A 14,431-nucleotide genomic window follows, 5' to 3' on the forward strand; every position below is an offset into this window, starting at 1 on the left:
TACTTGGCATATACATATAAAAGATGTGTTTTTCATGATTCGGAAGAATCATATATATTGTTATTCTAACTAAAGAAACAATTTACCTAAAATTGACAAACGTGGGGATGCAGCGATTCGCGGTCTTTATAACAACGTTTGTCTCACTAACATTCCCTCCCATCCTCGATGACCGCAAGGACGTGGCCGGCGCCGTTATTGACCTTACTATAATGGAGAGCTCTCGAACTCTGTACATTGAGAATAGTAAGCTAGTCCCAAGCCCTATTCATTGGTTCCTTGTGCAATTTCGATTGCTTTGGTCAATCACGGAGTAGCAACTACGAATTGTGTGGTCATCTATGCTCATGCTCAAGAAACGATTTACCTAAAATTGCCTCAACCTTCTTTAGGGAATTGACTAGCTTTCGGAGTTTGTGACGTTGGACACTCCCGATTACAAAACAACTGCAAGTTAGTTTGGTAAACTTTTATTCTGATTTCTTTTTTCTACATTATAAGTTTATTTCATTTCCCCAACGAATTTAGATTATTCTATTTTTTTTTTTTAATGTTGCACTGTGATCACCCATTTACCGACAGCATTCACACGACGGTAGTTTATTGCCACTGTCAACACATGATCCGTATTTGTAGCCTTTCTTTTGGCAGTAGGCATAACACACTGCATTACTGATTAAGCAGTTACCCTCGATTCTGCAAAGTCTTTGTCTAGCATACGAAAGAGGACTTATTATTCTCACTGTGAAAAAAAAACATCTTATTAGTAAGAGTCTCCGCTTTGGGATGATTGAAGTAATCTTACCACTTTCGTCGGAATTCGATTCCAATGGTGCAGCATCCCCTGATTGGGCTCGACCCAATGTAGGTGGAACAACCACAATGGTGAGGCAGAGCAAACCAAAACAAGCAATGGAAATTACCTGCATTATGACTTTGTTAGCTTTGTCTGCCGTGAAGAAAGTGATTTTCTAACTGATACCGACTGCTAGTGGGACTGCCTTTATAGTCCTGTAATGTCAGCTTCAGATAACAAAAAATAACCGTAGTTGAATGGACTTGGACTAACGATATGTATAATCGGTCAAGTTTTGCACCATGGTGTAACGTTCTCATTCTCACTGGATATGAGTAATAATCACAATCACACAATCGTCATTGTTCGTAACTAGTAAGATAAAGATGACTGATAATTATGTTGGATTTAAGAAGAGTTTTGTTCCGGTTTAGAAGGTATGCGAAATTAGCTATGGGCCCGTACATAAATTGCTAAGACTGTTACGTCTACTGGGTGGTGGGTAAATTGGCCAACTCGGGATACATCATCGTCATAAAACTTTGGCAATTGCAAGGGCAATTGGGTTAGCAGTCTTGGTGGGAATTATAGCTTAGGTGCCGTCCAGAAATTACGTAACGCTCGAGAGGGAGGGGGGGAGTACAGCCGAGCGTTACGGCCTATACAAAAAAAAATATGGTTTTCATACAAAAAAGCGTTACGGTGCGGGGGAGGGGGGGTCTAAAAATGCCGATTTTAGTGTTACGTAATAAATGGATGCTGCCACCTAACCTTACCGGTCATACTAAAGCCCGAATGTACACTGGTGTACGTAGGAGTCGTCTCCATTCGACTCGGTCCATGACTGTGCGTCTCCAGTTCTTGTACTGGACGGAAGGCTCTCGAAAATCATTTTAATCGGGTTGCTATCCGACATCCTGATGACGTGACCCGCCCACCCGATTTTGCGGTGTGGACGATGGTTGGTTCTCTCAGCAACTGATGCAGGTCGTGGTTCATTCGCCTTCTCCAAGTCCCGTCTTCCATCTGCACTCCGTCGTTGATGGTACGCAACCCCTTTCGTTCGAAAACTCCAAGGGCACGTTGGTCTTCTGCACGTAAGGACTGTTCATTTTATAAAGAGGACAACTTTGCAAGGCTATAAAATGAAAACGCGTAGTTCAAATTTGAGCAGCCTTGGTTAGTTGTTCAGTACATTATATTAGCAGATAATAACCATAAATTAATTGGGTTAAAATTATTGAACTTCATAGAAATGTGGCAAAGTGTTTCGAGAGATCAATTTTTCAATTCCCAAAAACTAAAGATAAACACAAAATTTCTGTAAAACATCGGTGTATCGTTTTTAATTGCATAAAAGTGTTTGCCATGCTGAAGCAGTTTGAGTGATACATATTCTGGCAAAATATAAACCTAATCGGAATAATGGTTGTTGAGATATTAAAGTTACAAGATGGACTCGATTTTCAGAATAAAATTTATTTGTTAAACAAAAATGTATAAAAATATTAAATTTTGAATGTTTTCAATGGATCTAGTCGAAAGTACTAATAATGCAATTTCAAATGCAGAAAACCGCTTCTTGATAGCATTGTTGGCTTGGTTACTGTGCTTCATGGCAGTTACCGGAGATAAAACCGCTTCGTTCTTTGAAGGTTCTTCTAAATAACGATGTACTCTATTGCAAATACAACTTAACAATGATGTCGAAAATAAAAATTAACATGTAGTTATTTTCAAATAAGATATATAATCACATAGGGTCAGACCTTGCTGAAAATAAATAATAATAAGCTTCTCTAGAATCAAAACCTTGCATTTATGGAGCAAAAAGTATGCAATTTTTCATTATGGCCATCATTAAGTATTAAATTTATGATGAAGAATTACTTTAAAGCATATTTTTCTTCGGTATCATTTAGAAAGCGATTCTCTTCTATACTGGACAAATTTTGAACTGATTCCGTAGTGTTGTTGCATCACTGGACTTGTATAAGTATTTTTTATCAATTTCATTGATAACAAGGCAACTCACTATATCAAGCTGCATAATGCTTGGTGCATTATTACTGACCAACTATTACACTCTGCCTTTAGAAGAATAGTATTAGATCCCAACATATTGAAAAGTTCATGAAAATTTTAAAGTTATGTATATGCAAAGTTGTGTAGAATTTTGAGAAATGGGGTTTTATTGAGTTTTAACGAAAACTGCTTCAGTTCCATAACTAAGGACAATTTGTATAATGTTATATTTTTCCTACACTGTAGAATAGCTATGGAAATTTATGCAAATAACCGACAATGATTTTATTGAAAAATAAAAAAGATATCACACAAATAAGGTGTCCTCTTTATAAAATGAACAGTCCTTAGAGGACTAGGTACCGGTCTAAACAGCGTTTTGTAGACAGATAACTTCGTGTGATGACAAACTTTGTTCGATTGTAGAATTCTGCGGAGTCCAAAGTAAGTTAGATTTTCTGCCACAATGCAGGTGGGAATTATAAACGAGTTATTTGAATCTTTCACGACGTTTCGATCCGTTTGGGGTCTTTTTCAAGGGTTGTATTTCTTACTGTTTTCTTGTCAAGGTTGGTTTTGTATAACGTGAAATTGTCATATGAATAATGGTCTGTTTTTTCGACTTGACCCGACTAAGTTTAACGGTTCGTGTCTCTGGGGCGTTTCAGGCGATGCCACCAAGAGCTTTTTAGAAGGAGACATTTCAGAAAGTTTCAGAGAATTGCGCAGGCGTTTGAGTGGTTTCAGAGGGTCTCAGGTGCGTTATATGGGGTCCTAGGGTGCATGAAGGGGATTTCGAAGCATTTTAGACAGCTTCAGACAATTGTCTTTGGGTTTCTTAAGCGTAACGCAGACGCTTTTGGAGGTTTCGGAGGGTCTACGGTGCGTAACATGCGGTCTGTAGAGGATTAGGGGGATTTTGCAGGCATTTCAGGAAGTTCCAAAGAATTTTCAGAGCCCCATTCATACAAAACCATTGATATCCCTTGAAACGCCTCAGAAACCTCCCACTAAAGTGCCTTTGATGTCACCATGATTAATTTAAAATGATCCTAAAACCTCTTGGAGTCAAGGGTGTTGCTGATACCCACCTAAAACGAATGAGTTCGTGGGAAGTTATCAAGCCGGCTTCTTTGACGGCCGGTTGACAACGAACCAGATCTTCACCGTATGGCAAATCCTGGGAAGCTGACTAGACTGATTAAGGTAACGATGGACGGTGTGCAAAACTACGTAAGGGTTTCGGGTGAACTATCCAGTTCATTCCAATCTCGTCGGGGATTGCGACAAGGTGATGGACTCTCATGCCTACTCTTCAACATCGCTCTGGAAGGATGGCCCACCTCATACCCATACACATTTGTAGCATGGAAGGTTCATGAGCCAGATATCTTTTGATAATATTTTGCAACAGCTTCAGAGAGTTCCCTTTAATCGTACTCTACTTCCGTGTATGCCCATCCAGTTCTCTCTATTCTATTGGTTTCATATGAACATATTCTGAGCGGAGTCTTTTGAAGTGTTGAAGGTTGTTGGTACGTTGTGCATCTTCAGGCGATTGGTTGAATAAACTATATCCTTTGTAAAGCAATGAATTTTGCGTACATCTTTTTCTACAGTTCGGTAGTCTGAGGCTTCCAGCATATCTTGTTTCATATCGATGCATATCCCATCCATAACATACAGTACTCGTTAAATATTGAGGTGCCATTCCATTGACAACTCGGAAAATGAACACTAGCGCATTGAATTCGATCCGTTGACGTATTGACATCCATTAAAGACAGTTCAACATAATTATCCGTGGAGTCAGCCGTTCGCATTGCAGAATTAGCCGCATTACCTTGTTTTGTAGAATTTGAATTCGTTTCAATCGTGTTTTTGAAACCAAAAACAGGATAGAAGCACAATAGTTGAAATGGGGAGCGATGATCGTTTTATACAATATCACTTTAACATCATATGGGAGATAACGGCTAACTCGGCATAAAACTCCAAATTTTTGGGCAGATTTTTTTTATCGAATAGTTAATGTGTTCAGTTAAGAAATTCAGTTTTTTATCCAGCATCACTCCAAGATACTTCATCGATTTTACCCGTTCCACAACTTCTTCATCTATACGCACTTCACCTGTGCAACCCGTTAGTAACCTCGTTGTTACCACCATATATTTTGTCTTTGCTATACTAAGTTTCAACTTTTTCCACTTCAACCATTCCGAAAAGTACCGTACCTCTTCGTTCCTAACTTGAAAGCACTCTGTGTAGCTACTCCCTTCAAAAAACAATACTGTGTCGTCGGCAAAGAGATTCACCTCCACTCGATGTATAGGACCCTCTTCAAATCGTTCATATAGAGAATGAATAACAGTGGTCCAAAAACACCATCCTGAGGAACACCAAGGTCCACGGCTGTCTCAGATGATACCGATTTATTATATCTTGTCACTTGGGTGTGGTTCTCCAAATAACTACTGAACCACTTCAATGCAATCCCTTGGATTCCATACCGCTTCAAGACATCTCTCAACTTTGATCGATCAATGGTTTCGAATGCCCTCTTCAGATCAACAAACACTGCCATGATTATTTTGCCTCGTTCAATAGGCTGCTTCCACTTCAACATCAGCAAATTCAACGCAATTTCACATAAATGATGCTTCCTGATGCTCCTCGAGAATCATTCCATTGTTACCCACATAGCTCATTTTCTGCTCCTTAGCCAATGTTTCCAGTATCTTTTCATATAGTGGCAAATTATTTATCGGTCTGTAGTCTTCTGGTCGCGTAGATTTTGGAACTTTCGGAATAGAAATCACCAACGTTTTTACCACGTAGCAGAAAAACACCGTTCTGCAAAGATCTTTTAACAACTTCTAGCAGCAAAAGTTTAATCACATCAAATGAATCCAGTAACACTCGTTTCGTTACGTTCTCAACTCCTGCACACTCTTTCAGAGAATGAACTGTTTCCTGCTGTGTATGGTTATGAGATGGGCCATCCGAAGGTGTGATGCGACGAGCCGGGCTCAACAGCCGGGGAACGATTTACATAAAATCCGGTCAATTTGTGTGCTTTGCGGACGACATGGATATTATCGCCAGAACATTTGGAAAGGCGGCAGAGCTGTACACCCGCCTGAGACACGAAGCAGCAAAGGTGGGACTGGCGGTGAATGCCTCAAAAACAAAGTACGGAACCAAACACGACCGGATCCGTCTGGGTAGTAATGTTACGAAAACGGGATACCTTCGAAGTGGTGGAGGAATTCGTCTACCTAGGATCCTTACTGACGGCTGCAAACAACGTGAGTCATGAAATTCGAAGACGCATCATCAGCAGAATTGGGTCCTACTACCTACGGGCTCCAGAAGAAGCTGCGGTCACAAAAGATTCACCCCCGCACCAAATGTACCATGTACAAGACGCTAATAAGACCGGTGGTCTTCTATGGACACGAGACATGGACCATGCTCGAGGAGGACCTGCAAGCACTCAGAGTTTTCAAGCGACGCGTGCTAAGGCCGATCTTCGGCGGTAAAGGGTGATACGGTCAAAATTTGGTCACACAATTTTTTTCATAACTTTAGACAGCGTACACCAAAACAGCTGATTTTTGGACCAGTATTGCTACATTATATGTAGCTTATACCATAAAATTTTCATCAAAATCGATTAAGTATTGGTTGATACATAGATAAAACCATTAAAAATTTGTACAAAGGCGCTCCATAGTAAATTTTCGGAAATTTAAGGTCAGTAAAGCACAATTTTGATTATAGAACTACACGCAGAAAAATGACGCCTGTTTGAATTAATAAAACGCATGGTTGATTTTCAAGCTGAGAATTTACTTACTCCAAAGTTATATTTCTTTGTTCTTACTTTGTGTTTATAGATTAAAACAATCAATTACCATCATTCCATATAACGTTAGAAACTTCATTTGTATCTACAAACACAGAAGACCACAAACAGGGCCTGGAAGTACTCACACATCTTTAAAATTCTTACCTCAACTTCGCCACAACGAGGAAGGTGTAGCAAATCCATCACCGCAAATTCCAAGTGCAGTCTTGGCCGTGATGGATAACGCGCAGGGACTCAAGACAGCATCCACAAAACGTTGGTCGGTTTCGCCTTTTTGTCTTTTTTTTATCCGGTCTACTTTCCATCCGCTTGTCGAGTGTCGAAAAATAGATTTCCGAGCTGCCGCAGGAGCTGCCGTCACCAATACAATCACATTCTGGCTTTGTTAGTTGCAAAAGTGCTGTCGTTTGAAACAATCCATTATTTTATGTTGAAACTACAAAATCTCAGTTTGGACTTATGAATGTATTTGTATTATCAAACAATGGAACAGTTTTATTTAAACTAGAAATCAGTTTGTCGCTATAGCAAACTGAAAAATCGGTTGATTTGAACTGGAATTTAATTGTGTTTACAATTTATTTCTCTGCGTGTACCAAAACTGCTCTGATTTTTATCAAAATAATACTATTATGAAAATATGTTCTTAGTAAAATTTTGAGCCATTTTGTATGAATACTTTCAAAGTTGTAGCAGTTTGAATATAAAAAAAACCGACCAGGTGCCACTTAAGCAAATATAACTTTGTAACGGCTGGATCAAATTGAATGAAATTTTTACACAACATTTTGATATGCATACTTCACACACAGAAAAATTTTCATTGAAATCGGTTAAGTATCTCTGGCTCTATAAATAAAACAGTAAAATTGTGTTCTTATTTGTGAATCCTCTTTGCATAAAATTTTAAAATTGCAGATCTCAGGGTTCAACAATATCTCCGCAAATACTAGAACGATTTTGATGAAAATTTTATGGTACAAGCTACATATAATGTACCATTACTGATCCAAAAATCAGCTGTTTTGGTGTACGCAGTCTAAAGTTATTATTTTTTTTTTATTATAGAGGTTTTAAACCTAGGTTCATTCGCCTCTTGTCTAAAGTTATGAAAAAAATTGTGTGACCAAAATTCGACTTGACTTGACAAAATTTGACAAAATTTGACCACCTAAACAAATATAACTTTGTAACGGCTGGATCAAATTGAATGAAATTTTTACACAACATTTTGATATGTATACTTTATATACAGTAAAACTTTCATTGAAATTGGTTCAGTATTTCTGGCTCTATAAATAAAAGAGTAAAAATGTGTTCTTATTTTTTAATCCTCTTTGTACAAAATTTTAAAATTGCAGTTTTCAGGATTCACAATATCTCCGCAAATACTAAACCGATTTTGATGAAAAATTTATAGTATAAGCTACATATAATGTACCATTACTGGTCCAAAAATCAGCTGTTTTGGTGTACGCAGTCTCAAGTTATGAAACAAATTGTTTGACCAAATTTTGACCGTATCACCCTTTATACAGAAGAATGGTGTGAGGTGGAGAACGATGAACCACGAACTCGCTGCACTCTACGGCGAATCCAGCATTCAGAAGGTGACCAAAGCTGGAAGGATGCGGTAGGCATGCCATGTTGCAAGAATGCCGTACAATAACTCTGTTTAATTGGTGTTTGCTACTGATGCAGTTGGCACGAAAGGTGTGAAGAGCAGAGACTTTGGAGACAAAAAAAATCGCTGTGTTATTTCGTGAAGGTCGTGATATAGTTCACAGCACCTGGCAGTTACTTAGCAGGGATTTGTTTTCGAATTCAAGTAAGACACGAACTTTTCAGGTCGACGCATGTTTTATTACTGATATGTTGCGATTATTATCGGTATAAAAATATATTGCACCGCTTTATCATTATGCACAGCAAATACAGGATCTTCCACTACATTCTCCATCCTTGTAGCCCCACTGCTTGCAAGTGCTATCACAAATCCTATCGTGGACACAATTTCCAAAGGTTTTGCAACGATTGCGCCCTTGGACAAGATTTGCCTTTGCCAGATTGAGAGCATCGTTATCCACTGAAAAAAGTAATGAAACAGTTTGAATTACTGAACTCTACTAACGTTCCTTAAATAAGCTTTATACATACCTCCAAATTGCTCCACATCGACCGATTCTGATGAATCTTCCGCACGAACGGTTGATACAATCGCTACAGCGACGCACAGAAGGGCTAGACAAGCAACAGCAAACTTCATGATGACTGAATTTGGTTTCACGTTCTGTTGGAACCTAGCAATGCTGAGATAGAAGTATGTCTTGGAACTGATATCTCCGGAAGGGAAAGAGAGTGGCTTTTATATCAATAGAAAAACTGATCTGAAGAAACTGAAAATCCCCGTGGTGCATTTTCCCCTTGAACTCCTTGTAAATCTTATCGGAAACAAAGTAATATAAAAGTTACAATGATCTTTCTACTGATTACAACGCAATATCTTTCACTTGGCTGATATCATTCAGTACCCGCGGTGCTTTATTTACTTTATGCGTGCAATGTTCAAATCGTCACACCATGTGATTTGTAATATGGCTTATCATACACATACACGGGTCACAGATAATCTATTAGATTAAATCGTATTGCTTGATATGCAATTATTCTCAAATTTTTCGCTCAAATCTGGTTCTACCGGTAAACTTCCATTGGGAGACCATGACTTATGTTCCTATACAGCAGTTTCATGTGTTGACTAGGCTGAAAACCGACCCAACAAACGTATTAGCTATATAAGAGTTGAACAGACAATTCTTAAGCAAACTTCAGCTTAAGAAACTTATATTCAGCTATCTCTGTTTCTTGGGGACAATTTGGCTATTTTAGCAAATTTGTAAATGTAATCAAGTCTGGACAATGGAGGTCCACTATTGCCACCGATTTAACATGGTATGAGATTACGATCTCGATAGTGGACCCCAACAATCCAATAGTGGACCCCGCGATTATTTAATGAGAAATAAAGGGTGTTTTTGTTTGGTTTTTGAGTGCAATGTGTAGGAAAGATATAGAACATGTTGCGCAACCATTGGTAAAGACAATTCAATTAGGATATCATAATGCTTTTACGATCATAGCCAATTTCTGCTACTAAGGGGTCCACTATTGGTTAACACGTTTCGCACGTCACGTTCTGCAAACATTGGCCGAGATTTTATAAAGATATTGTGTCGACTAATGTGCAATAACCCTCTAATATCCAATTTTTTATATTGATGTAAATATTATTTTCCGTCGTCTAAAATCGATTTAAACATGTTTTGGAAGATGATTATTTTTTATTCTTGATTTTTTGAATTTTGGTTTTTGATTTTTATAATTTTCATTTTTGAACATTCCTACACTTTTATATTTATTTTGGAAGCCTATTTGGTATATCAATTTTTAAAGACGAAAACATTTTAATTTTTTGATTAATGTAAAAATATTTTTATTTTTTATGGATTTTTTTTCCGTGTGCCTTTTCATGTTAGTGTATTTTCAGCTCCCTTGAACCCTTGTACATCAATGGAATGATTGAGGAAAAATTTGAAATTCATTAATTATTACCATTAAGTACAAAAGAAACAATGACATTTAAAAGGTGACCAAAACATCACTGTTAATTCACGTTAAAATACACCACAAACCATTTTGAGAAATACATAACAGTACTAAATATCAGCTAAAAATATAAAAGTTTTGATTGCCCAGACAAGAAACAATACAAAAATGCTCAAACTATACCCCGTCTAAAGGCGAGGTTGGGTATTAAAGAGTTAATTATCTAATCACTCACAACAAATTTTCGTCTTCTGTTCCAGCAATACGATTTGCTGAAACTACTTCAGCAAGACATTGTTTTGCTGTTATGCAGCAGTCAAAGCAACTTTTAACTGATATTCACAAAAAAAATCAGCAAAATGTTGCTGATTTCCTGCATTATGAATTTGGGTTTGTCCATAAACTACGTAGGCTCGGAAGGGGGAGGGGGGAGCTGGTCATAGTCTACGGCCCATACAAATTTTAAAAATTAAAGTCTACGGAGGGGGAGGGGTCTGAGATTGCCAAAATTGAATCTACGTAGTTTATGGACAGCGCATTTGGTGTGTATAGTGCTGTAGTAGGGTCTGGGACCATTTGTATCGGGGGATCTATTTTGGGCACTCACTACTAACTCCGTGAATTTTAAAACAATTGCCATGCATTTTTGTTCATGGTAAAATATTGTGCGTAATCAGATCAATTAGTTCAAATTTGACTGAGTCATAGCAACAAGTGTTCAAAATACGTCCTCCTGTCCAAATGATCCCAGAACCTATACTATTATCAAATAGGGTTCACAGATAGCAATCGTTTTAGCTGTCGTGCAGGCTACCAAGATATCAACCATGTTTTGTGTGAATGTTCCAAAAACGATATTGCCAGATCCGATTTATGTGCTTCCCTCAGGACCCAATGGAAACTAAAATAGGAAGCCATTAGAAATGTTTTGGTGTAAACATTATTACAAAAATAAAAGAAAATTAATTATTTACAAAGGATTAACACATCACGATACACAGAACCTTACAAATGTACAAACAAGAAACATCACAAATTTACACATCACAACACAGAACATAAATGTGCCCTGTTATCCAGATGGATAATACTTCCGATCACAGGATAACGAGGTTTCATTTATTGGTTTGGGTCTAGCAGTCATCCTAGAATTGTATTTTAGTTAGCAGTTTGCCTTTTAGTTCACAGCATTTGTTGCTGTGTTCTTAGCTTGGTTTTTTTCTAGGAAAATTAACCCTAATCGGGCATCCCGTTTCGGGGTTCGATACTTGAGCTCAGGATTGCAAAAAAATGAAAGCATGCAACGAACGTGAGTTTTTGTTTTAGTCTTTTCACCACACCGCTTCTGGCGTTAAAGCCTCTTTCCTTCACGGACACGGGTGAGAAGAGAATAAAAATTCTCTCGTCGCTCACATCGTGGCGACGGCGAGATTCAATAACAACATTTTCCCTGTCATTGGCACTCAAAAGAGAAAATAAATTGCTTATGGGCCAGTCGCATTCATGCGGCCGTTGTTGACATGAAGCATCCATTAGGAGCTGTCCATTAATTACGTAAGGGTTTATGGAGGGAGGGGGGGTTTGAGAAATCTTACGCGCCATACAAAAAATTTTGGGTTCTCATACAAAAAATCTTACAAGGGGGGGAGGGGGTGTCAGGAAATCGCTAAAATTCCCTTACGTAATTAATGGACAGCCCCTTAGCGCAGAGCGTGTGTTGATGATGGTGGAGTCATTACTTCCACAAAGTAGTTGAATTTTTCTGTGTTCACTTTCAAGTATCTCACAGCGGAGCTGAAAATGAATGCCTAAAGCATCCAGTTCAGCAAAATGTCATTCAATTGAATGTGATTTTTTCAACCCTGCTTGAGCTCAATAACTTGAAGTCCGTGACAGGGAAAGGCTAACATCTCTAGTACTTGACCACTGCCCGAAATGGCCTGGAAGTTGGCAATCAAAGTGAGCCTCTATATTTGCAGAACCCTATAAATGTGCAATATATTTATGGGAATATATTCAAGTTAAAATAAAACATACAACACAAAGAACGCACGAAAAATAAACTTAACATTAAACAATTATTCTGTCTTATCATTGTAACAAATACTTATACCCGCAACAACTTGATCTTCAGTACAGGAGGATTGTGTACGACTTTTCGAAACAAGCTGAAGTCTTCGTTTAATACCTCCGTCTTCGTGTTCCACCAGTCCACCTCGTGTCTGTTTGTAAATCGAAATTGCGGATCGCCAATCCGGAGACGACGGGTTCGATTCCCGTTCTGGTCAGGATCATCCCTCGACTTCCCTAGGCATAGTGTATGATTGTCCTTGCCTCACAATATACTAATTCATGAAATTGCAGGCAAAGAAAGCCCTTCAATTAATAACTGTGGAAGTGTTCAAAGAACACTATGTTGAAGATTAGGCAGGCCCAGTTCCAGTGGAAACGTGGAGAAGAAGAAGGTGAAGTTTGATTCCTCCTTTTCTCGTTCTCCTATTCTACCTCAGTTCCGAAATCCGTTTGTACCTTTATAGGTTGTCGTTGAAGTTGTGGAAGGACTTAAAACTCCAAAACATCACCTGCTGCTGAATGTTATCGAAAAGACCACATATGTACTCCCTTCCCTTCCTGAGACAAATTTTGTTCTGCCTTACCTCGACCAAATCGTGAGTTTTATGGTCCCCAAAACTAAAGTAGTGTATAAAAATTCAACAAGAAATTGTAAAATATGCTTCAAATGAAATTGGCTCCGTGATACCTATGACGCATGAGCTTTAAAATAAATGATAAAGTAGAAAATAAAAAAAACCACCTCAACTGCTGAACGATAACAGAAAGGTGTCAGATATTGCATGGTAATCTGCAGGAAAGATCATTGCTACTTGAATGTCAATAGTTATGTTTTTGATAAGATCTACACGAGGAGCTAAGGAGGGAATAATGCACCACGGGGATTTTCAGTTTGTTCAATTCATTTTTCTTACCGATATAAAAGCAGCTCTCTTTTACTACCGACGATATAAGTTCCAAGACATATTTCTATTCCAGCAGAGCCAGAGACTAACAGAACCTAAAGCCAAAATTTGCCATCATGAAGTCCACCACTGTCGTTTGTCTAGCTCTTCTGTGCCTGGCTGTTACGTTTACATCGAACGTTAGTGCGGAATCACAGGACGATTCATCAGAGCTTCTTGATGTGGATCAATTCAGAGGTATGTATATACTTGATTCAATAATGTCAGCAGTGTTAAACATTCCAAACCAACTTTTTCAGTGGAGAACGACGCTGTCAACCTAGCTAAGGCAAATCTTGCCCTACCGCGCAATCGCTGCAAAAACATTGGCAATTGTGTCCACGATAGGATTTGCGATAGCACCTGCAAGCAATGGGGCTACAAGGATGGAGAATGCAGCGGTAGCTCCTGTATTTGCTGTTCATAATTATTGTTGCAATATTTTCAAAAGGTGATAGTAATCAAAACACACCAGTAATAAAACATGTGTAAGCCGGAAAACTTTTTTTTACTTGAATTCGAAAACTATGCCATTTCCACATGACCATCGACTCAGCTCGACGAGTTCACTGTCCCCACTTGCATATGAGTCTCATTTGTAAAAAGTAGGAATTGAAAAAAAGGCATTTGAAGTTTAAAGCTCGTTTCCAGGTAAAACTTTAAAAAATCGCCATAACCTGAAAAATATTTCGATTATCTCGAAAATTTCAAAGATTACTTTACACCTCAATGCATGACTGCGAAAAATATTATGTGAAAAAAAACAGACGCGGACACCGTCTTCAGCCAGAGGCTGTACTGACTGAATTAAAATTTAACACTAGACACACAGAGCATGCACCGGTGGATACCGAGAAGAAACTATTCTCATTAAAAGTTCCATCGCCCGGAACGAGAATTGAACCCTCGCCCCACAACATGGTGCGATTAGAAGCTTGGCGACCCTCAAATCAAAACATAAACTTCGTAGGTTAATGATGGTAATACTTCGACTTTTATTTAGAAGTGGTGAATTAATAACACATTAGTTCAGCTGCTGTTCAGAAAAAATACGTGTTTTTTATCATGCGCAATAAGTCGAAGTGTGATGAAACGAAAGTGCTTATTCGACTTGTG

At 38.3% G+C, this 14,431-nt stretch overlaps 1 protein-coding gene across 2 annotated transcripts in view; it reads left to right on the forward strand.

Moving 5' to 3' along the window:
• LOC109399110 (uncharacterized) overlaps positions 1 to 14,431 on the forward strand; it is a 141,039-nt gene that overhangs the window by 46,080 nt on the left and 80,528 nt on the right. The window lies entirely within an intron of this gene.

Source organism: Aedes albopictus, chromosome 3, assembly GCF_035046485.1.
Source record: "Aedes albopictus strain Foshan chromosome 3, AalbF5, whole genome shotgun sequence".
Lineage (NCBI taxonomy): Eukaryota > Metazoa > Arthropoda > Insecta > Diptera > Culicidae > Aedes > Aedes albopictus.